The sequence below is a fragment of the Xiphophorus maculatus genome, chromosome 22 (genome assembly GCF_002775205.1).
Source record: "Xiphophorus maculatus strain JP 163 A chromosome 22, X_maculatus-5.0-male, whole genome shotgun sequence".
Lineage (NCBI taxonomy): Eukaryota > Metazoa > Chordata > Actinopteri > Cyprinodontiformes > Poeciliidae > Xiphophorus > Xiphophorus maculatus.
This window is the reverse complement of record NC_036464.1, coordinates 21,832,844-21,855,884: the sequence shown is the minus strand read 5'-3', so window position 1 is coordinate 21,855,884 and position 23,041 is coordinate 21,832,844. Positions and strand designations below refer to the sequence as shown.

The 23,041-nt window shown below is 37.9% G+C and overlaps 1 long non-coding RNA gene across 1 annotated transcript in view; it reads right to left on the bottom strand.

The window, feature by feature from the left end:
* Positions 1 to 8,873: 8,873 nt before the first annotated feature.
* The window catches only part of LOC111606623, a 117,178-nt gene continuing 103,010 nt past the window's right edge, over positions 8,874 to 23,041 (bottom strand). Inside the window, exons 5-7 of the long non-coding RNA XR_002752163.1 lie at positions 17,871 to 17,902; positions 14,678 to 14,795; positions 8,874 to 13,153 (exon numbers count right to left, since the gene is read on the bottom strand). This is a non-coding gene — a long non-coding RNA (uncharacterized LOC111606623). The remainder of the gene's footprint in view (positions 13,154 to 14,677; positions 14,796 to 17,870; positions 17,903 to 23,041) is intronic.

Below are 23,041 nucleotides of genomic sequence, written 5' to 3'. Positions count from 1 at the left end.
AACTTTTTTCTCTTGTTTCATCTAAATAAAAACACATAAATCAATAAACCAATGCCTTAAAGAGCTACACCACTCACAGCCAACAGACGGCAACGCTAAAAAATCCTGGTTACAGGTCCGAACTCAAATGCATTAACTGGTTTCATAAAGCTCCAAGCATCAACTAATTACCTTTTCCTGTTTAATTCTGTTCAGGATCACAGATCTGTCAAAAGGCAAATATCTTTTGCGGGCCATTAAAGAGACAAATACTTAAAATATCATGGATGGTTTAACAAAAGGACAAAGAGAGCGCTAAGCTCATGCTTGAGAGTTTCAAACAGCTGTTAAGTAATGCAAAATAATGCAAATGTTATGCACATTTTATTATGTAAAATAAAATGTTATTATGCAAAATAAAAATAAAACGTCTTTTTTTGTCGCAAAGAAAAAAAATTTGGGGGCTAGATTGTGTGGGTGTGCATTAAGAATGAATGATCAATATGTGTATTATGAGGAAAACATTTAATTCAAACAAATGCATTCGTCAAAACATTCAAATATATTGTTGTCCTCACTTACATTTTACATCATCTGCTTTACCATTGAAAACCCTGTTATTTCTCATGGTGCTTTCAAAGATTCAAATCTTACCACTTTTTCAGAAAACTTTAATATTAAGTATTATTTGTGTCTTATTTTATTTCTGTCCGATGTCTTCTAGGGGCAGATTTTTTGTGGGAGAGGAACGACTGTGACACGTGTTCAAATGAGATATTTGACGTTAACGCTGGTAGCTGCTAAGTGGAGTCAAATAACCACAGTATCTTGCACCAGGCAACGAATACGTAGCAAAAATTGCTTTAAGCTGTGGTTTGTCGAAGTGGGCATAACCCCGCTGTGGCACGATTTCACGTATCATGAATACCAACCATCAAAGAGTAAAATTGTTCACAAGTCGATGCATAAAACAACCAAAACCACAAACATACACAATGGTGAAATGACCAGGACTCAATCTGAATACAAGGTGTCTCAATTTGAAATCTTGACCTGAATGTTTCCATGACTCCAGATGTTTAATCATCTTTATTAAACACGACCATACGAACGAATGAATTTGTTTAATTTGTATTCCTGCGTGTACTCAACGCCTTATTACACAGTAGCGACACATACATAATTAAATTACAAACAAATACGCCACTTATTTGGTGAGTACGTCTGAAAAAGGCCAGGAAGAAGTTGATTAAATCAATCAAAAGATATCTAAGTACACCTTAGAGAAAGCACAAAACACTATTTAGCTGCCCACAGTCAGGGTGGAAATTTGTCCTAAAAATATACTGTAGCTACAGTTGTTTGTAGGGCAGCTGCCATTGCAAGTCTTTGCAGTATTTATGCGTGGCTATGTCACAGAGGCTTGCATCATGTGACCCTGTTTCTTTATTTTGAAGATTTTAGGCTTCTCATTAAATGTTCTTTGAAAAAAAAAAAGTGTTTTTTGCTGTACATAATGTTCCTTTAATGACTAGAGTGATAAGAAAGTCTGATCTCTTTAGAAGGGTCAATATTTCTGACAAAATGTGTGTGTGCGCGCGTGTGTGTGTGCGCGATGTGTGCGCGATGTGTGCACATGAATCTGTTTTGTGTGTAGTATCAAAGCACTACTGTTTGCGGAGCTGCACCACAGAGCCCAGCTCACGGTTGCAGCTGTTTTGCTCAGTGTTGCATCACCTTTTTTTTTTTTTTACAGGCAAGATATGCAGCTCCAGAGCAGTTAAATTTAATATAAACACACATTTACAGGCCAGACCCATAAAGATAAACTCATTTAAATGTGGCCGTTTGTAGTGTCACTTTAATAAGTCCCGGCTAAAGTCGCCACAAACAGCTACAGGTAAGCAGAGCTCAGGAAAGTACGTTCGAATGCAAGACAGTGGAGACGACACATCCAGGCCTTATTCTGGTCTGTAACACTAATTACAACAGACATGAGAAACTGCTATAACAAACAGATGAGGTATTTTGCCTGTTACAGTAGTTTCCAAAACAAGATCCCCCAAAAAGCCCAAATACATTTTCACAGAGAAAATACAACGCAGGAAACAAACAGGGACAGGAAAAAAAATTTGTTTAACTCATCCATCTTTGACTGACCTGTCAGAAGCACACAGGGCTGTTCTGTCAATGGTACACAAATCAATGAGAACACGTTAGCCACTCAACGCTTGGCAGCAGCGGTCCCTTGGCTCGACCCGGTTCTCCCGTTTAGTCTTTGCTGTTTAAACCCAATTTGTTTTATTTGCATTGGACAGACTGAGGACTGAAAATCAATTAAACTCGCATTGCATATGGCTCACCTTCTATAAAACGAAATGCCAGGTATAAACCTTCCTTTTAGTCAGGTCTGTCTTGCTGTGTTGTTGGAAATTGATATGTAATTGGATAATTAGCCAGCTTTCTAATGCTGAACCCTTCAGTAAAAAAAAACAACAACAAAAAAAAAACCCATCATAGTAGTCGTCAGCCCGCACCAACAGTGTTTATCTAAGGCACAAAATACGACTACTTGTTTTTCTGCCTGGTTTTTACTCACATGTCTTTCTTTAGTGAGCTACATAAAACCACTGAGGCACACCGTGAACCTTGCAAAGATTTCCGGGTAATTCTGCAGAAAAGAAAAACAAAAACGAATGTAGATGGTTAATGAAAATAACCTGGAGAGACTGGAAGGGACAGATTACATTATCAATAACCAACTTCTATGTATCCTACTCTGAGCCACAAAACCACCTGACGTACTGGCCAAGGTCTGGTGGGCAATATGTCATGATCTAACCAAAAAAGTACGTTGTAACTCATTTTTAATGGCTGTGACGGCCCATTGGTTGATTTTGCTGAAGGACATTGAGGTAGTCCAATGAAATCAACTTGACAAAAAACGTTACACAGCAAACAAAGTAAAATATTAGCTAAAAACTTAAAAAAAGAAAAAGGAAAATTAGACGTAATTAAAACGACTCATTTGTTCTAAAAGGGAGTAAAACTGAAACACGAAGACTGAGGTGTTTGTTAATGAATGAACAAACTCTAATAACTCTGCACAAAGTATGTAAACAAAGCAAAGTGTGTAAAACTTTGAAAAAAACGTTCATTTTTGCATCCTACTCTTCATATAATAGTTGTGCAGCTGTAGAAAATGAAATCTGGCTGTTCACATCTAGTCATTAACTTTAACCTGCCGAGGAACCGCAGCTCTTGCTGCTGTTGCAGCAACAAATCTGTGCAACTAGAGGTTGTCATTTTATGAATGGAGTCAAGTGTCACAAATCTAATTTTTTAAAAACTTGTTACCACTGTAATAATAATTCAGTGCATAATCCAATTTATACACTAGAAATTCCCGGCTTGGCTGAATTTTAAAGCGCTTCTATGTCTAAAGAAAAAAAAAAAGGCTTTTTTGTGTGTTTTTAGGATCTTAAACTCTCCCTTTAGGGTAGAATAATCTGGCTGAGGTTTGACCTGGCCACTATAGTTCAATTATGAGGTAAATATAATCAATAGTCCAAAATATAGTCCAAATTCCTTAAAAAATGGACCCTTAAATTTAGGGACAAAAACTGACTCCCATAGTTCAGTGGGATAATCCTTCCACTTCACCAATTCTGTTTCCTTATATCACTCCCTGATGTGGTGATGCCCTGGGATCAGAGCCATATTTCCTTTATCAAACTAATTGGATTAATTTGATACAGGATTAATATGTTGCTTAAGAAAGCAATGATTTCCCAGCATTTAAAGGGGAACACGCATCTTATTTTGTGTCCATGCACACAAATCATAAGTCATCTTTAGCATGATACAGTACATGCTCAGTGGGTTGTTAAAATTGTAATATTTTTGTGCATAAAAAAAAGAAAAAAAGAAACAGGTCAAAACATTGGTTTGGTTGTATTTTGATATGTTTTACCCGAAAACAACTGTGCCTTAGAGTTACTTCTAGAGTCAAAAGTCGCATGTAAACAGAAGCATAAACTACTACCAATAAGAGTGTGATGGTTTGTTTCTGTAAACCTGTGAGTTACCATAAAAGGTAGCAATCTGACGTGAGTTATTGGAAATGATAAACTGTCTGAGTGACACACTTCCTGTGCTGGCTCTCGTGCTCAACTTAACTTCCTGTTTATGGCTCTAACATCCCACTAAAGGCTGCTCCTCTAATTTAGGAAACGCTACAGTCAAGCTTTCAGGTTGAGTGACTGGGTCATCCTAGTCTGCACAGTTTAAGTGAGGAACATAAAAATACTCGAGTCAAACCCAGACTTGGTTTGGTTGAAAATGTGTGGACCTGGTGTTTGCCAAGACGTTTCTCTTAGTCAGCTCAGGAGAGTATTTTGAAGCTATTTTACTGTATGCGAGAAATTTCTATTTAGTCATGTTGGAACCAAAATCTCCTATTTATTATATTACCATTTCGGTGATGAATGGACACAGTGCAATACGCAAACAAAAGTTGTTGTTAGTTTCTAAGTTACAATGGCTAGCATAAAATTTAGGAATCAACTGCACTTGCTATTATTTTATATTTATATGATGCTTATATGTTATATATGTTACTTTTCAAATCAAAGCCCACGTCTTATATTGGCTTCATCTTTGAATTTTACCACATTTCTTCAACTTTAAGTAGTAATTTTTTGGAATGAGCCATCCAGAGTGCCGACTTGATTGTGATAGAGGATCGGCAGAGAGCTAAACATTAGGGTGATGGAAAGGAGACCTTCACAACTCAATGACTCTGAACTCATCACCAAGTATAAATAAAACACCAGTGGAGTCACGTTGCTCAGAAAATATCTGATTTCCCCAAAAACACTCCCCCCCCACCAATAATTACAGAGACATAAAATTATTTTTGACTTGCCATTTTAATTCTTTTTATAAACCAATACACACTTCTTTTTTTTTTTTTTACTATCTAATGAGAGATACCCGTCTCATTACTTTTAAGAATCAATCTTCTTGGCTGAACGGCAAAAATTCAAAATCAGGAACGTGCACGAGGCGCATGAATAATTTTGGTCTTGGCTGTTTTCAGTCTCTCTTACAGAACAAAGCTTTCACAACAACAGCGCCACCTGTGGTCACAGGTCCACCCAAGGAGTTCAGCTGACAACGAATCCTGAATCTGAACTGTAAAAAATGTATTTTATTTTAACATCAGGCAACAGTATATATATATATATATATATATATATATATATATATATATATATATATATATATATATATATATATATATATATATATATACTATTTACTATGACTATATACTATGACTATTTATAAGGCAGGAAATCCCACTTATTAACCTGACAGGGCAACACCTATGAAGTGGAAACCATTTCAGGTGACGACCTCTTGAAGCTCATCAAGAAAATGCAGAGTGTGTGCAAAGCAGTAATCACAGCAAAACGTTGCTACTTTGAAGAAACTAGAATATAGGGGCTATTTTCAGTTGTTTTACACTTTTTTGTTTAGTGCATATTTCCACATGTGTTATTCATAGTTTTGATGCCTTCAGTGTGAATCTACAATGTCAATAGTCATGAAAATAAAGGAAACTCATTGAATTAAAAGATGTGTCCAAACCTTTGGTCTGTACTGTATATATATATATATATATATATATATATATATATATATATATATATATATATATATATATATTTTTTTTTTTTTTTTTTTTTTTTTTTTAAAGATTGATATTTCCATACTGTTTATGTTTCGAATTATGTGTGTTGATTTTCCTGTTCGAAGCAAGATTCTCAGTTGGTTGAATGAAGACAGTTTTCATGTAATTCTGCCCCGAGGTATGAATAAATAAACAATAAGCTCCACCGCATGTGAAATGGCGTTCACAGCAGAACAAGCTCAGACATTGCATTAATCTTCTTGGTTTGGATGAGCCCGCATTAGTCAGTCGTTGGTCACTGTTTCGTTTTTAGAGATCCTGCTTCAGATAAACGTTCAGGAGTACACAGCGGGGCTGCTGTTTTTCCTCGCTTTTTGGCTGGGATTTCACATAATTGCCTGATTTAGTCACTTTTGATGGTAGGATCGGTCGACGCTGGTTCTCCTCAGCCTCCCACTATTTGTGTCACAAATTCCGGGTAACTTATTCTCGGGAAATGTGATTAAGGTCATGCAGGTTTTGTGAACTCACACGCAGGTTTCCATTTTTTTTAAGAAATCGTGAAACATATATTTCTAACATCTGCCGTGTTTCCATTCGTGATCGATCGGTTGCTTTGACTATGCGCCCTGAGATCGGTTCACACACCGCTCTAGTGCCCCGAGGCTTGATGACAAGTTTATTCCTCACAGCATGTAATTGCTGGCAGTTAGAAGGGTAAACATATCATGCAGTGACACAGAGCTACTCTGTCTTTTGGCATTCCCTCAAGAAAGAAGAAGCTACCATATCCCTTAACTTGAAAAAAAAAAAAAAGATTGAGTTGTTCTTACTAGACACTGTGAAACTGTTTAAAAGCATCATTTTTAAACCGTCCACATTCAAAAGTGTAAAGCTGGGAAATCGTGGCATTGTTTTTCGCCCCACGTGTCTCATTACATCACTTTTAAATTGCGGCAACCATTTTACTGTAAAGCAAGATGTCAGAAAAAAAACAAAACACGCCTAATCTCTGTGAGGCTGGTGAAAGACCTTTTAAATCCCACTGAGGGGGGGAAAAAAACAAACAAAAAAAACTACTGTTGCAGAAACTCAACCGCAGGTTTCTGAATCAAAGGATTTCACATCTTCAAAAACAAATGTATCAAAGCTGCTCTATCTATCACCTCAGGCAACCAGAGGTGGATATTTCAAACTGAGCTCCAGGGACAATCATACGAGCAACACCTGACTAAAGTGAAAGGCGTGTGCAATAGACGGGACCTTTGGTGTTTACTGTGTTTATTTATCCTAGGTATAACATTTGAAGTTTTGGTTTGAGGAGCTACGTTTCATTTCTTTGTATTGAAAGCTTGTTCTTGTGAATTTTCGTCTAAATCGCTTCGAGTTGCTTTAGTGTCTTTTGTTGCTTCTAATATTGCTGATCACAATCTATTTTTTTTTTACCATCAATGTAGATGAAAGCTTGAGAAGACATACAAAACTTGATTGTTTTTTTTTTGGACTCTATCTCTGTAATTAATGATATTGAACTGAATACATGTGCAATAAATGGCTAAAAAAATAACCAATTGTATTGCATACTTAGTATTAAAAATTTGTTGTCACATTTTCTGTTAAAACCAATGTAAACTTTATGAAGGGCTGGTGTTGGTATAGACACATGACCTAGTGACGGTCTGCTGTCTGACAGCACATCAGCCGTGACCCTAGAGACATGCAGCCGCTTTTCGGGTGGTTCCTTTCAAACAAAACCAACTGTTTTCTAAGTTTTTGCTGCTCACAAAACTTCAATAGTTCACCAATGTCTTTTTGTTTTTATTTATTACAACATCTGGATTTTACACTACAGTACAGATGGAAATGAGACGAAGATGGCAGAGGCCTTCTGTCTATCACGCGGCCTCCTCTGCTCCCTCTGGTGAAGTGAGGGGCTCTATGCGTAGCGCAGCTTAAACATTAGTCATTACGTTTCCCAGCGCTTACAACATATGTAGCTGTAAGTTTGTGAAGCAGCAGAACAATCTTTGGTGTACAGTTTGCTTGCATGTGATCAATAGATGAGTTCCCTTAGATGAGATCACTATGCTATGAGTCTGATCATCAATGAGTCAGAGCAAAAATAGGGATAACCACGCTACAGATAGCATACCAATTCACTACCAATTCAAAACTACTCTGACTTTAAAATAATAACAGGAGCAAAATTGTGAGTTAAAATTAAAAACTATGACCATAAATGCACAGTCAGCTATCTTTAGTAAGAAACATTAAAGGTTTATTTATTTAAGTTAACACATTACCAGACCATTACATTCTTCTGTTAAAGTAAATGTTGTTTTTATATATATACTTAGAATTTATTCACAATTTTATGTAAGTAAACTGTGCAAAAAAATAAAAAAAAAACAACCCATTGTGCCTAAAAAAAATGCACTTTGAAATGAAAACATTTTCATTTTTTAAAATTGTTTCTTTTTGTAACATGTGCTCACATGAACATCGCGTATTTTAAAAGTTCAAAATATACACAATTGCTATCCAGCACAAACGTCTGGAGTGAGTGAGAATTAACCAAGTTACAAAAAACTACTTACTGTATATTCACCATATGTACTTACTGGTGAGTATTTAATGGTGCACATATAATTATCATTAAGTAAATATATCTGGACGTGATGTTAACCAAATCAGTCGTGTTTTGATTTGATTCTTTTCCATTTAGTTTCATGATTGCTAATCTGTTTCAGCTGTTTCTGTTTTGTAACTGCAAAAGTTTTTTTTTTTTATTATTTCCTTTTTCCCAAAAAGCTGTATTGCTAAGAATCATGTGCTCTAAGACTTGGTTTCCTGTTTCGCTTTTGGGTTTTCAGAAATGACTGTCCTGAAATGTTTTTGTTTCCGGTTTTAAATTTGCATTTTGCACTCCAGGGCCACCGTAGGCACAAGTCACATCGTAGCTGTGTGAGCTGGAAAAAGCCACTAGTTTAAGCAGCTCGACTGAGTTGTTCATACTGTGGCATGTGAAGTTATTTCTCAAAATCACCAGAAATAAAACCAGAAAAGCTTTGAAAAGAATCACAGGAAAAAAGAGGGACGATTACTGGCACTAAAGTGACAAAAACATCTGATGCCTGACTGTACCTTGAGAGATGCCTTGATTTCCCAGAAATGGAGCCTAAATGAGGAAGTGATCTTTTTTTTTTTTTTTACCGCTGTGAATTGTTCTAATTTCACAACAAATTCAATTCATGACTTATGATATGACTTTGGTATGGTATGCCACAAACTGAGGCAACGTTGCTGCTTGTGTAAATATTTCTGAGAAAACAGTAAAAGCAGTAACATGACTGTGAAAACAACTCGGTTCTTGGCAGCTTCAACCATTTTTGGAAGTTAATGTCCACACACACACACACACACACCTACTATCAGCCATTGTGCATACATGCAGATACACAGAAGCTGGTAGTGGGGTGTGTGGCTCACGTTCTGCTTGAAAGTGGAATCTATATCACACACATTAAAGTAAACATGCTTCATCCTTCTGATTTGTATCTGCGACTGCCCAAGAAACAGTCTCTTTATCATAAATGCTTAGATAATGCTTAGATAGCTGAAAAGACAAATGGATTAGATTAAAACTTTCAGAGAAGGGCTCAAGGAAATATTTTAATAGAGTCCTTAAAAGAAATTCGGTAATCCCCACGGCGCTGATTACTGCCTACAATCTCAGTTCAATGCAACTGAGATGTTATTGGATCTGACCTGAAGGCTAGCAGGCAGCAGAAGAACGTGGAGGAGCGCATGGCTAGAGCCATTTTAGGAGCTCTATCCATAATAATATGAATATGAATAATGATAGTTATGTAGTGCCATTTCCTTCCTATGCAATTTTGCTCTATTTTAATCCCTCTTCAGTACTCTGTCTGGGTTTTCTCCCATTGAAGTGGATTTCTCCGGTAAAATTTCAGCGAACAGAAAGGGGAGTTATGAACAATGACAGCCATTAACAGCCATCTTGTTCTGCTTGGCAATTCTCTCTTCCCCATTAAGAAACCCTGTTTTTAAACGCTGCGTTTTGTTCCAGCAGCAGCATTTGTAAAGCTACTCCAAGACGAACATGCTGAGTCACAATTATTGTATTTAAGTTGAATCTGTTGCATCATTTTATCCATTTAATTGATTAGTTTTATAATTAAGTCGATACTTTTTTCTTTTTTTACTTTGTATTGCCATTAGTGTAGAAAGGTTACAGCGCACACAATTTCCAGTTAGCTTTGTAGCATCAAACCGGCATATTACATATGTCACGGTCAAACGTTAGCGATTGGGTCATATTCAAATCAACAACAGAGACCATGTCTCCAGGAAGCAATCATTTCCTAACAACTGAGGGTCCAAACCCTCTGTATGAAGTGTGGAGCAAAGTGTTTTTACGAGTCAATCAAGATGGCTGTTAATATTGATTTAATATCTGGAAGCTTGGCCAACATGGACTTACTGGTTTCGTTCCCTTTCTCTGCTGCCATTGCTAAAACTACAGACAGTCTAAAACAATGCAAAAAAAAAAAAAAAATCTACATCTTTGTTCACAACTTCTTCTTTTCGCTGATTGGCCAGGTGAGATTCTACAGGAGAAATCCATTTGAATGGAAGAAAGTCCAGGCGGAGCAGTGAAGGGAGATTGGAATCGAGCAGAGTTGCGTAGGAAGGAAATTGTCAGCCTACAAAATGTCCTGACAAACAGCAACAATTCTTCTCAAAGTGTTAGCCCACAATACACACTCTGATTCAAACTGTATCTGTGTATTCATCCCTCTATTCCCTGTGCAAAATAGGTTAATACTGCTGGGCCATGAAGCCTTTGTACTGAAGCCTGTTTCGCCACATCACAAGCTTTTAACATCACTGAAAATGCAACATGGAATGGAAAACTCTGCTCCAAAAGACGCAGAGTAAGCAGACACTATCTTGGGATGTACCCAATGTTTACCAGGATGCAACTGAGGGGAAATCTAGAGAAGATCTGTTTCTGTTGTTTGTGTGCTGGTTCAGAGGCTTTAAAATTAGCATCCTTGTTTTGGCAGCACTTCATTTTTCTCTCAGCCCACCAATCATGCAGAGTCTGTACTCCATGACTCCTTTGACAGACACGGTTGAGGCAGTCAAAATTGTTTATGGCTCCATGACCACTTTTACCTCATGGACCAGCATTTGGGCACAGGCTCATGTTCTGGTAAGGTCGATATGCTCTGGTTAGCAGGGTTAATGATTTTGGTCTCAGTCCCTCCATGACATTGAGTGGAAGAGAAGCAAAATGGCTCCTCTGCATCTCTCCTAAATCATTTTAAACGCAACCTTCCAGTTTACTGTCTTGTTCCTTTTTGTTTTGTTGTGTTTTTTTCCCCGCTCCCGTTTTCTGGCCTTCACTCTCACAATTTCTGTTGTTTGCCATTTAAACAAGTATTTACTAAAGACAGACACTTTGCGCTAGCAACTTGCACCACTTCTCCACTAGGCGATGGGTCAAATGGAGGCATACTTGTGTCACAGCGCCAACTCTCTGAGGCTTAGGAGTGTGACAAGGCGTCCTAATTTACAGTCTCCATTCAAATTCACATCAAAAATGTTCAAAGAGTTGAGATCTCGGAACTTGACTCAGTGCGGAGTCAAGTTTCTCCGCACTGATCTTGCTAGTGCAAGTCTTTGACGTTGCTTTGTGCACTTCAGCCGTCCTGTTGAAGAGCGGGTCATCTCTAGACTGTTCCCACAAAGTTACAAGCACCAAATTATCAAACCGTCATTACCCCTGAGCCAAACTTTAAGCGCGACACAGTTCAGTCAAGTAAGTCTGTTCTTCCTTAGACAGAGGAACATGATTCACCACTGCAGGAAACATGACTCCGCTGCTCTAGAGTCCGGTGGCAGGATGCTTCACACCACAGCATCTGGCGATTTATATAATGACATCGCCACATAAAGCCTGGAGGTCTGCAGCTATTGACTTTGCAGAACTCCATTCCACTTTGTCACAATACCACGAGCAGCAGACTTTGGAGTTTAGCAGTGAGGAAATTTTACGATCTCACTTGTTTTTGCACAGGTGGCTTCCCAGAAAGCACCACACTGGAATTCAAACCATTTCATCGTAAATGTTTGCAGGAGCTTCACGCTGAGCTGCGCCATATCAAACACCTGTGTCCATGGAAGTGAAGTAGAAGTGACTGGAAGACCTGAATTCAATGGCTCAGTGTGATGATGACCCAATACATTTGGCTACATAATGAGTTTCAAATGAGGGAACTTAACAGTTCTCTGGAAAAGCTAGAGCTTCTGTTGTCTGGGTTACGAGTCAAACAACTCAACTTACGCTATTAGCAAAAAAAGGTTCGCTGCGATTTAGTGATTCATCAAGTGTTTTAGTGACTCATCAATTTTCATCACTAAGTGCCCTCTGCGGGTCTAAAGAAGTGGTTGACTAAACTGTCCGATAGTTCAGTGACAACACCAAAAGAACTCTGACTCAAACCCATTCTCCCCATAAATGCAACACCACCCAAATGAATCACTTATATAACGTGTACTGTATTTTTCAAGATGTCGAACGTGTCACTTCTGCTGCAAGGTTTTGGGCCGCATTTACTCCGAGCGTCAAATCTTGAGGCAAACTTCTGACCCGCATTTGAGTAAACTCTCAGCAGACAGTGGTCGAAGCTAACGGGTTTATTATGACACAGGAAGTGGTGTGACTGTCTGTTCCTGGGATTTCCCTTAGCACTGTGAGGAAAACTGAACAAATGAAAGGATATGTTGAGGTGTGAATCGGAAACCGATCACTGGTTTGCAGAGGTTTAGGTCCAGGGAGGAGTGTGACGTGGAGTAGATGGTTAAATGTGGACAGACCATGATGATGCATTCAAAGGATCAAAAGTGTTTGATTGAAGCGTTTTAGGACTGTGTTGGACATCACAATATGGTCACTACACATAATTGTGAAATGAAAGTGGAAATGCGACAAAAATAAAACCACATCAAAATGTGACCTCCTCTGAACTTTGGGTTTACATTTCCCTAGATTGTGATCTCATAAAATGTAGTATGTTTTTTTTTTTTTTTAATTATTATTACACTTTAAGTAGGTATTGTCTTTACTGACTACAATGAAGTGTCGTAGACGACAAGTTGAGGTAAGCCGGAGCTGGCGGTCTCTGTTTTTACTCCTTCAGTAACAAACAAACAAGTACAAAATTACAGTAATCACAAAATTGACATTCCTAGCCTATTAAAAGACACAGAAAATCCAAAAGTAACATGTTTCGCTGGAGAAAAAGATGAATCTCCTGTGCGCTGATTATGCCTCAGTCTCCAGAGACAGACGGATGATTCTTGCCATCGTTTGTCCTCTCTCCCTGTCCTTCCTTTTTTCCTACCAGGCGCTGTTTTAGAGCAGCTGTGAGTGTTGCTCAGTGACGTCTGAGTGGGAGAGAAACAGGAAGAACCGGGAAATTATTTTACTGATGTAGACAAAAAAAAAAAAAAATGTAGCAAAGCATAATTTTTCATGCAGTTATTTACTGTTTAAAGGATCAATACAAAACCAACAGATAAGAAATGATCCCTATATTCAGTCTGTTATGTCTGCCCTGCTTCAGAAATCATGCAGTCAGTTCCCGGAAGCTACCAGCTCATATCCTGGTGTCTTTGACTCATATTAGAATAATTCTCAGGTATTATTCCAATATGAGACATGAAAAAAATCATATTGGATTTTTAGGAATCTGATGTGATTCTCTAGAAGTTTTCTGGATCATCTGTAAACCATCTACACTTTTTTGATTTTATTTCAGTGTAATTTACATTTGTTTGTATCTCGGCACTAGGAGTCTCTACTTCTTTTTTTTGTTGTCTCAAATAGATATGTGTCACAATAAATGTGAACGCGTTTGTTGTCAGCAGGTTCTCACACACACCCACGCACGCGCACACACAACTGACTCTGCAAAAATCTCAGGTACTTTCCGCAGGGATGAGCCCACTTTTATGGGCGGTCACACCACTCTGAACATCCTCTTAGTTTCTCCAAGAGCCAATCAGCAGCCAGAGATTTACTGAATCACAGCCTGGGGGGGTTTAGACTGACATCTTAAAAAGTGAGTATAAAGTTTTTAAAGTGTTTAAAACTGGAGCTACTTTGGAAACTTTACTGAAGACAAATCTAAAAGCAAAATAAACTTTTATTAAAAATGATGACGGAATATAATTATTGAAATATAATTTGTAAATGTAAGAGATGCTTTACATGACTACCGGATCATCTCTGTGTCAACAATAGCTGCTTTGTGTTGATTTTTGACCAAAAGTCAGTATCACATGCACAGTATGTAGGGTAGTAGAGTACTACTGTATATCTGGCTGAAGTTGTTTTTATCTGATATTCACCACCGAAAGCAACTCAGCCTGTTGGTGACTCATAAACTGTCATGAATTATTAACCAGAATTATTTAGTAAAAATATTTTCACCATTTCTAATCTATAACTCTTTCTGTCCAATGCTGTCTAATAAAGCATTTTGACACACAGTAAATTAGAGCATGTTGGGAGTAGTTTATTGTGTTCCACCTCAGATCAGCTGTCATTTCAGCAGCCACAGTGAATCGGGATAATCAATAACCTGATCTCAGCGCAGCTTAGACAGAACTGGCAATATCAACCAGCATTTGAGTTGTTGAGTTGGAGTTGCTCTTAAATTCATCTTCCTCCAAGAGTTAAGTCATAGCATGGAATCCTCTATAAACTATCTCTGTCTTTGCTCCTTTTGCGACTTCCGCTGGTTTCATTTTCTGTAGAGTCGGGTAAATTCCAGCTTCAAATGAAAGCACCAGGAAGCAGAGGCAACTGATTCGAACAACAGGAGCGGCTGCGTACTCTAAACATGAATAAACATGTGCCTGTTATTGTACCGGTCCCCGAATTTACCCAGATCTGCCCAGCCTCACCTGCAAGTACACCAGCGCTCCTTTTCCCACCTTCCTCTTCACTGCCGGAGGTGGAATCTGCAGCGACTGGAGGGGAAAGGACCTCACCATTTTTTTGCGTGCCGTAACTGGTCCAGTGCTGTTTAGAGGAGAACAGGTGTCCGTGTTTTATTGTTTCTGTGGAATCTGTAATCTTAGCAGGTTTCATCTAAAAAATCAATCAGCCTTAGCATAAATAATAACCATGATTAGTCGTAGTTACTGTTACAAAACAGAAATATCACAGCTTTCCTTTGGCTGCTGCAAATCCAGAAAAACAAAAACTAAAGTAATACTAAACAATGCTCTCTGTAGCAAAAGACAAACGTATCTGCAGAAAACATTTCATTTACACGTTGATTTAATTTTACTAAACACTTTTTTTGCCAATAATGTAATTATTTCTATGTATTTTTACGTAAGTTTGGGTTTGATTTGAACAACTCACTTTTTTTTTCAAACAGGGTAGGTAGAAAATTATACAACAGTGTAAGCATTATAAAAAAATACATCATCATAATTTGTGGCAGTGAATTCAGTTTTATATTAATACATTTTTTATCACTTAAAACTTTTGAGTTGCAGTTTCAGTGTATGGGTCACACCACATACAGGTAAAACTGTCATTACTGGGTTAAACACTTTGTTTATAACTACTGAAATTGTTTCAATAGTTATAAAAAAAATCAATATCTGTTTCAAGGTTCTGCAGGTACTATTTGTGTTTTGATTTATTGAAAAAAAATCTATACTTCATCCTGTATTGTGGGTACTCAGAATCTCACAAAGACCCATGCATGGGATTTGAAAACAGAGGACTTCCTTGTGTCAAAAATCAGGGATTTTCCACTGGAACGGCAGTGAGCATATTTACACAAAGCGGTGCGTTGTTCAGAAGGTTCAAAAGAAGCAGCTTTTCTTCCTCATTGTTATTATTATAATTCAATATAGCAAAGTCTGAAACCAAATAACACGACCAAACAATTCTATTAGCAGCAATTTCAAAATAATCAAAACTCACTCTCAACCTTTACTTAGGAATTTTTTTACTCCAGATAACTCATATACTGTCATAAAAAAAACAACAAATTATCCCATTGATCCAGCCATTGAAGTATGGACTGAGCTGCTTCCTAATGAAGGGATTAATGTTTCTGTTTTCCTGCATTGGGCTGGAGAGTAACATTGAGATTAGAAGTAAGTATCTTGCGTTACTTAGACCACAACATTCACACACCGACACTTTTCAGCAGAGACAGGGAAGCTGGTCATGGAGTTAATAGCATGATCGCTGGAGCTAAATACAGGACAACCCAGGAAAACAGTCCATGGAGTCTACAAAATATTTTAGACTGGGAGGAAGCTCCCCTTCAAATGGGACAGAAACACAAAGTCAGTCCTGCAGGAGAGCACAGTGGACCTCGCCTATTCGCACTTCAGTTTTTGCAGATTCACCTATTTGCTCATTTTTCTCTGGAACGTCGCAAATATTTGGACAAGCGTTCCTTCTTCCAGATATTTAACATATTCAAAACAAAATGCAGACGGGGGAAACACCCAGACACAAATCTGTCCGACATGCTATGAGCTGGTGTTTGCAAAGCAGCCAATACAGGAGCACCATTTAGTTTCTTTAGCTCCTGGTTGGCTGTACCCCCTAAAGCAGACATGAGGAAAACTGTGCTAAGACAGTTTCCAATGTGCATAACACATATCGAGGTATGTTTCATGGTTAAACGCTTAAAATAAATGATGGTAAGTGTTTTTAGAGGATGTCTAAAGTATTTCACTGAGGGCTGTGAGGTCCTTTGAAATTCAGGTCATATTACATGAAGCAAATTCGTGATTCATCTTTGTTTGACTTTCTGTTCTGCTATATTTTGGACACCGCAGTCGATGAACCTCATGAAACTGAGCAACTCAAAACAAAAACTGAACCTATTTGAGGCCCGAGGGTCTGATAGTATGAAAGTTAATAGAGCATATTCAGAGACAAATGTTTGCAATTAGTAATTCCTGAAAACAATTAGAAAAATTTAAAACAACTTTTCTAATTCCTAATTAGATGTGTCCCTCTAACAGCGTTAGCGTTAGAGGGACACTGACACATGCAAGGTTTATTCATGAGGAGAACGAACAAATCTGCAATAGTTATTTGTTTTTTCTACTGTGTTTTCAGAGCATTTGAAGACAACCGCATCCAGGAAGTGAAAAATGTGCTACAAATGAGAAGTGAATCAGCAGGCTCACAACAGCTGATTATGGCTATCGAGAGTACCGCTCATGTAAATAGTCTGCCAGAGATTAGGTCACTCAGCAAGTAATAAAGTAGTATAGAGATAGGGAGATCACATGTAGATTTAAATAAACCGCCAGTTAATTTGAATAATCCCAGAATAAAAGGGACACGATGCTGTTATTTACAAAAATGAACAAAGGAAGTCCTTTTTTTTTCTGGCTTGTACCTTAAAATTCAGTTTTGACATGCCTGATGTTTGATGTTGATGCCTCAGAGGAGTCTGAGATCAAGTAATATGCTAAAACAAGTAACCACAGACATGTAGTAAAATTAGGTGGAACCGCCTTAATATGGAGAATTCTTGTCTGAAAAAAAGTCATATTTCTGATAAAGATCATTTTAATAACTGCATATTTCTGAATGAGACCAACAAAGTTTGATATGTTGCTTTAGTAGCTGAACTAAACATTTGAGTCCAAGTTTCCTCGTTGTGATTTGCTCACGTTTTTCTAAAAAATTATATTTGCATTTTTCAGGTAAACTGTAAAAGTAGTGGCAAAGTATTACACCAGAGCACAGCCACCTGCATAGTGTTGGTAAAACCTGCTGCTCATCAGTTATAGTGTAGCAGTTACTCATCCAACGGATCAGATGAAAATACCTGAGCCACACCTATTTTTATGTTTCAAAATAAAAGTCTTTCCACGTTTTTATGTAGGAACTATACACTCATTGGTTCAGCCACAATCCAGATTGTTGGAAAGTAACAGAGTGTCTTGTTAAAAAGACATTTATGACCGTTAATTCTGGTCTTTGCAAGTTAAAAGCAGTATTTTATTTCCAGTTTAACATGATAACTCTACTTCAGTGCATGTGTGTGATTTTAGAAGTAATAGACAAATGTCTGCTTTTTATTTGCATTCTATTTGTACCCACCTGCTTTGTACAGCTGAGTGAGCTGATGTTACCTGGTGAAAAACAAAAAACAAACAAACAAAAAAACATGTTTATTAAGCACAAACAATGTCATTTATTTTTATGTCTTCTTTCAACTTTTCATGAATCCACCACTTGGTCATTGGTTGAGCAAATTAACCAATAAAGAGCTGTTGCTCGGTGCCTCAGCTCTCTTCCTCACCAACTGTGACTCATTTTGTTTTTTATCACCGTTTCAGCTGATTGGCTGATGATGCATGACTCAGACTACCTGCCTCTGCTGATTGGCTGAGCTATTCCTGTACAGATATATAACCAGAGAGCCTTGAAGGGTGTCTTTTTAGAGGGACACTGACACATGCAAAGTTTATTTATGAGGAGAATGAGGTTATTGCTAAAAGATGGCCTCAGCATATTGTACATTTGGCACAGATGTCACACTTTGGATGTTGTTATAAGAACAGCTATAAGAACATTAGGTATATTAAACATTCATTCAGTAACCCAAAGGTTGCAGCATTTGTTTAAAAGATGATGAGAATGAGAGCTTCTTAGATAGTTCTAGTGATGGGAGTGATGTGATTTTTATCATCTGGGTGAGAGGTCACTAGGCGTGGCTCATGATATTCCTTCCAGAATTTCGTAACTTAAATCATATTAATGATTTAAGATTTTAAAGTTCTAGTTTCATTAGAAACATTGGCCACTCACAGTCTGTAAAAATGTAGAACTGATACAAAATCACATTTGGAGGGATTTCACATACACAGTTTATTTTGAAATACATTATTGTTATTATTATTATTTATATTATTATTATTAATTTTTATACACCGAGCACTGTCAAAAGGAGGTATGTTCATATCAAACCTCCATATCACAGTTAGAATGCCTTTCATTCACTTCACAGTGTTAATCCAATGTAAATATTACAAAAAAGCTCTAGTTAATTAAACATTTTGTGAATAAATAACTAATCTTTAATAATTCCACTTAATCAGATTAAAAAAAAAACAATAATATCTGCTGCAACAATAATAATAATACAATTTTTGTTAACATTGTTTTTATAAATGCATCAATTAATAGACAAATACATGAACTGAAAACAGTCATGCTAGACAAAATCTATCTTTTGGTTGGTTTTGGTTGTGATACATTATCAGGTCATCTTTGGGAAGTCTGGACTATTGCGCTTTAATTGTGGGGGCACTATTTACCCCTCATATAAACTCTGGAAGACTTTAATATCCAGCGTCATTAGAAATAGGACATGATCTGACATAGAGGACCCGTGCAAGATTTTTATTGATTTTAACAGCAGTGTGGGCGTCAGCAGAATTATGTGTGGAAAGACAAAATGGATTTTGTAGTGAACTGAAGGAGGGAGAGTTGGTTCACTCTCTGGCAGACAGGCAGTGATCCAGTTGGATCTCTGCCTCATTTGTATCAGATTTATAGTCATAAAGATCAGAGTTGGTTCATTCAGGCAGTGATCCAGTTGGATCTCTGCCTCATTTGTATCAGATTTGTAGTCATAACGATCATTCAGATGTCTCATTTTGTAGTAATGCTTGAACAAAAAAAGAAAAAGAGATGTTATCAGCAATCGTTTCAGATTTGTTGTCATAAATTTTGCGTATTGTCAGTTATCTCTCCTCTGTTTATTTCCTTCTGTCGTCGTTCTGTAGCTGTGGCCCTTTTCTACAGCGACCTGAAAAGTTGCTAAATCTTTGTTTCAGCGCATAAAGGCAGTTTTTAAAACCGCACTTGGACTCAGGCGTCACACTTTTAAAAACAAGAATTGCATACTTCCTGGTGATATCATAAACAACTATACCAGGGCCGGTATGACTGTGCAGTTTCATATTTCAACACAGAGACATCGGTTTGAAGAAGCAAGAAAGAAAGCAAGTTCCCTTCAAGTGTGAAACCAAAGTCGCGATATTTACGTGCACATGCGTACCTCATTGTGTTTAAAATGTAATAAATTAAACAAGTTCAACAGTTGCATCTTTTATACAATGTAGGGGATTTTTAAAATTGAACTAAACCATATAGAATATGGAATATCTATGGCCAAAACCTATATTCAAAGCTTTTCTACAGCCACATTATTGTCCGTTACTGTTAGGGTCACGTTTTTTGGGGGTCGAAATTGGCTTGAGTCACTTTCCAGTGAGTTGGTGCAACAAGTGAGTGGATCGCATTTTCTTATTTTTACTAACTTAGCTGCAACACACATGCATCAATTTCTTCCGTCTAGGAAAAACCTCGTAATCAGCCATTACTCAAGTAGACATGTAATGAAACCCTGTGGTCAGTACTTGAAGGAGAGCGGCCATTGTTTAATTCTACAACTTAAGAAGAAAATAATGACACACCATAAAGTCTGACTGAATAGACTGAGCAGACAGTTTTCAGTAAACAAACTCACCCCCAGATTGTTGGACTTTATCATTAAAGGTTATTTGTCACTTTTATGAGCAAGAACTAGATCATTATGCAATCGGTATGTAGATACACTTTTTTAGAAACAAGAACTGCCATAAAAGAATTAGGGAATTGGAAAGCATTCATTTCCCACCACTCCCTTTTTTAGTCTCAGTTATTTCTTTACCCTCCAGGACAGACAGGCATCTGAAATGAGTATGTCTCAGTTATGGAGGAAAAAATCTGTCTTCCTGCTGTGTGTCTGGGGTACAGAAACCCAGACATCAGACACGTTCGCCAATTGTGGATCCCAAAGTGCTTTCAGACAAGAATGATTCATCTTGACTGTTCAGGATGTCTTGGGTTGGGCCTTGGGCGAGGTTCCCTGAAAACCTCAAAAGAAAAGAGACCAGGACGCATCCAGAGATGCTCTAACAGCCTCCTTCAAGTGAAGAAGAGTTGACGCTTTGCCCTGATTTTCATCCTGACGATGGAGGTTCGCACCATCTAAGGCTAAATCTGTTCACCATGTGGAGGAAGCTGATTTCATCCACTTGTATTAATGATATGATTCTTTTTGATCACTATGAAAATATTCATTTTTACTATCCTTCAGTGTGATTCAACCCTTCTGACTTTTTTTTCTTTTACAGTAAATACTATTTACTGTATTTTACGGACTATAAGCCGCTACTTTTTCCCCACTCTTTGAACCATGCGTCTTGTAACCCGGTGCGGCTTTTCTGTGAGTTTTTCTTCATCCACCAGGGGGCTCTTTAGTAGGAAGTGAATCATTGGAAGTCAAAATTGGAAATCAAAGAAGATTCATTTAGAACAAGCACATGCTAGCAGCAGGCACGATGGAGAAATGTTTTCAAACTCATACGCCCTCATCATGGAAACAACACGAAGAAGTTCATATGATGCAGCTTTTAAGTTGAAGGCTGTTGATCTGGAGGGAAATAGAGTTGCTGCATGTAAGCTCTGTGAACGAATTTATGGTTTGGCATTGGAAACGGAGGGCTGCAGATTTATTAAGGATGCAGCCCTCTGCTGCATTTCCAGTTTCCTGTTTTTAAAAAAAACTTTGTAGGTGGCAGATTATAGTGAGGTGCGCTCTATAGTCTGGAAAATATGGTATTAAGAATCCCATCTTCATGTTTCTGTACAAATGTTGACATTTTTATATACATTTGTTTAGTTCTAAAGTATTCTGCCTCAAACCTTCTCAGCGCTGACCTCATTAGGTCAACTGGAGGATGTGCAGTTGAATTTTACTATTGGTTACAGCAGCACAGCTGGGTGTAACTGCGTCACTCAGCCAGGAGTTGGACTAGCAAACGTGGAGAGCAGTGATTGATAGTGTTGCTCAACTTTGAAACCGTGTGATTTTTGTTATTTTGACAAGGAGTGGAAAGTGTCTCCTCTGCTACGACTGTCGGTGACATCCTGCCCTACAGACGACCTTGCAACACTGTGTTCACTTGGCCACGCCCATCAGTGCATCTTGGCTCCGCCCACTGTCATTGAATTGTTCAAAAAATCGTCCGGGGCGGGGTAATGCTTCACACTTTTAAGATGCCCAACAGCAAAATGTTTGATTAGGAATCAGTTCAGTAAATGTCTTCACCTTTAACAGTTGCGTTGACACTTATGTGAACATTAAACTTAGCAAGGTTGTTTTTTTTTTATTTGATTAGCTTGAGCAGAGAGTGCTTCACTTTGAAAATATTACACAAGGTTACTATATTTGGAAACAGTGACTACTTGTTGGTTCTTGTAAGCAGACTCATTTACTCAGACTGATTAACCAATTCTATGCTGTGATGCCCTCTGTTCCAAATGGCCCCTTTGGAGCCATATTAGTTTGATTGTTGTTGATGTGTCAATTTGTAACCCGTTACCTCCAACCACATTCAGAACTGGACAAAAAGTGAAATGTCTCCAAAAAACTACGAGAAAGATTTGCCTTCTGCTTGACATTCAGGAGAAGAGAAGCCGCTTCATTAATGGCTGTCTGTTAAAAAGTCTTTGCTGAAGCATCCCTGGTCGTTTGGTTGAGAGCTTTGCAACAAATTGTCACCGAGATGCACACAGTTCATGCGTGTCACTTTTTGACCCATATTTCTCCTTTTTTTTAATTTCCCACACTTCCTGTTTACACAATCGTTTAAAAAACTACACCAGTTGCAAACGGCAGATCTGACCAGATAAGACGTGATTTTGTAGTTTTTCAATCTCATGCTCGTAAATCATCAACTAAAGGTAATGCACAGCAGTACGTTGTATTTGGGAGAGGCTTACACAAGTCATTCAAGTGAAAGAAAAACTATTAAGATTGGAACAATTATTTTCAACAGTGCGAGATTTGTTTGGTTGACCCAACATATAAACATACGAGTCGCAGCTGAGATTGATTTATTATGGATGGTAAATGTGTGGGAGCAGCTGGTGTTCGACTGCAGGCCCTGGCTGTGTGTGTGTCCTTGAGTGTTTATGAACACAAAGACAAAAATAACTGTGCCTATCTGTTTTAAGTGTACGCTTGTGTGCGTGCGGGGGTGCGCGCGCGCACGTGTGTGTGTGTGTGTGTGTGTGGTAAGATTGGTTTGAGACATGTCTGGGCATATTCTCTCTGTCAGTGTTTCACACATGCCTGAACCCTCGCAGACGTGGACGGTCTTCTTTGCTCCGTTGACTTCCCTCTCCAAACCCACGCCTTAATAAAATGGGAAGGA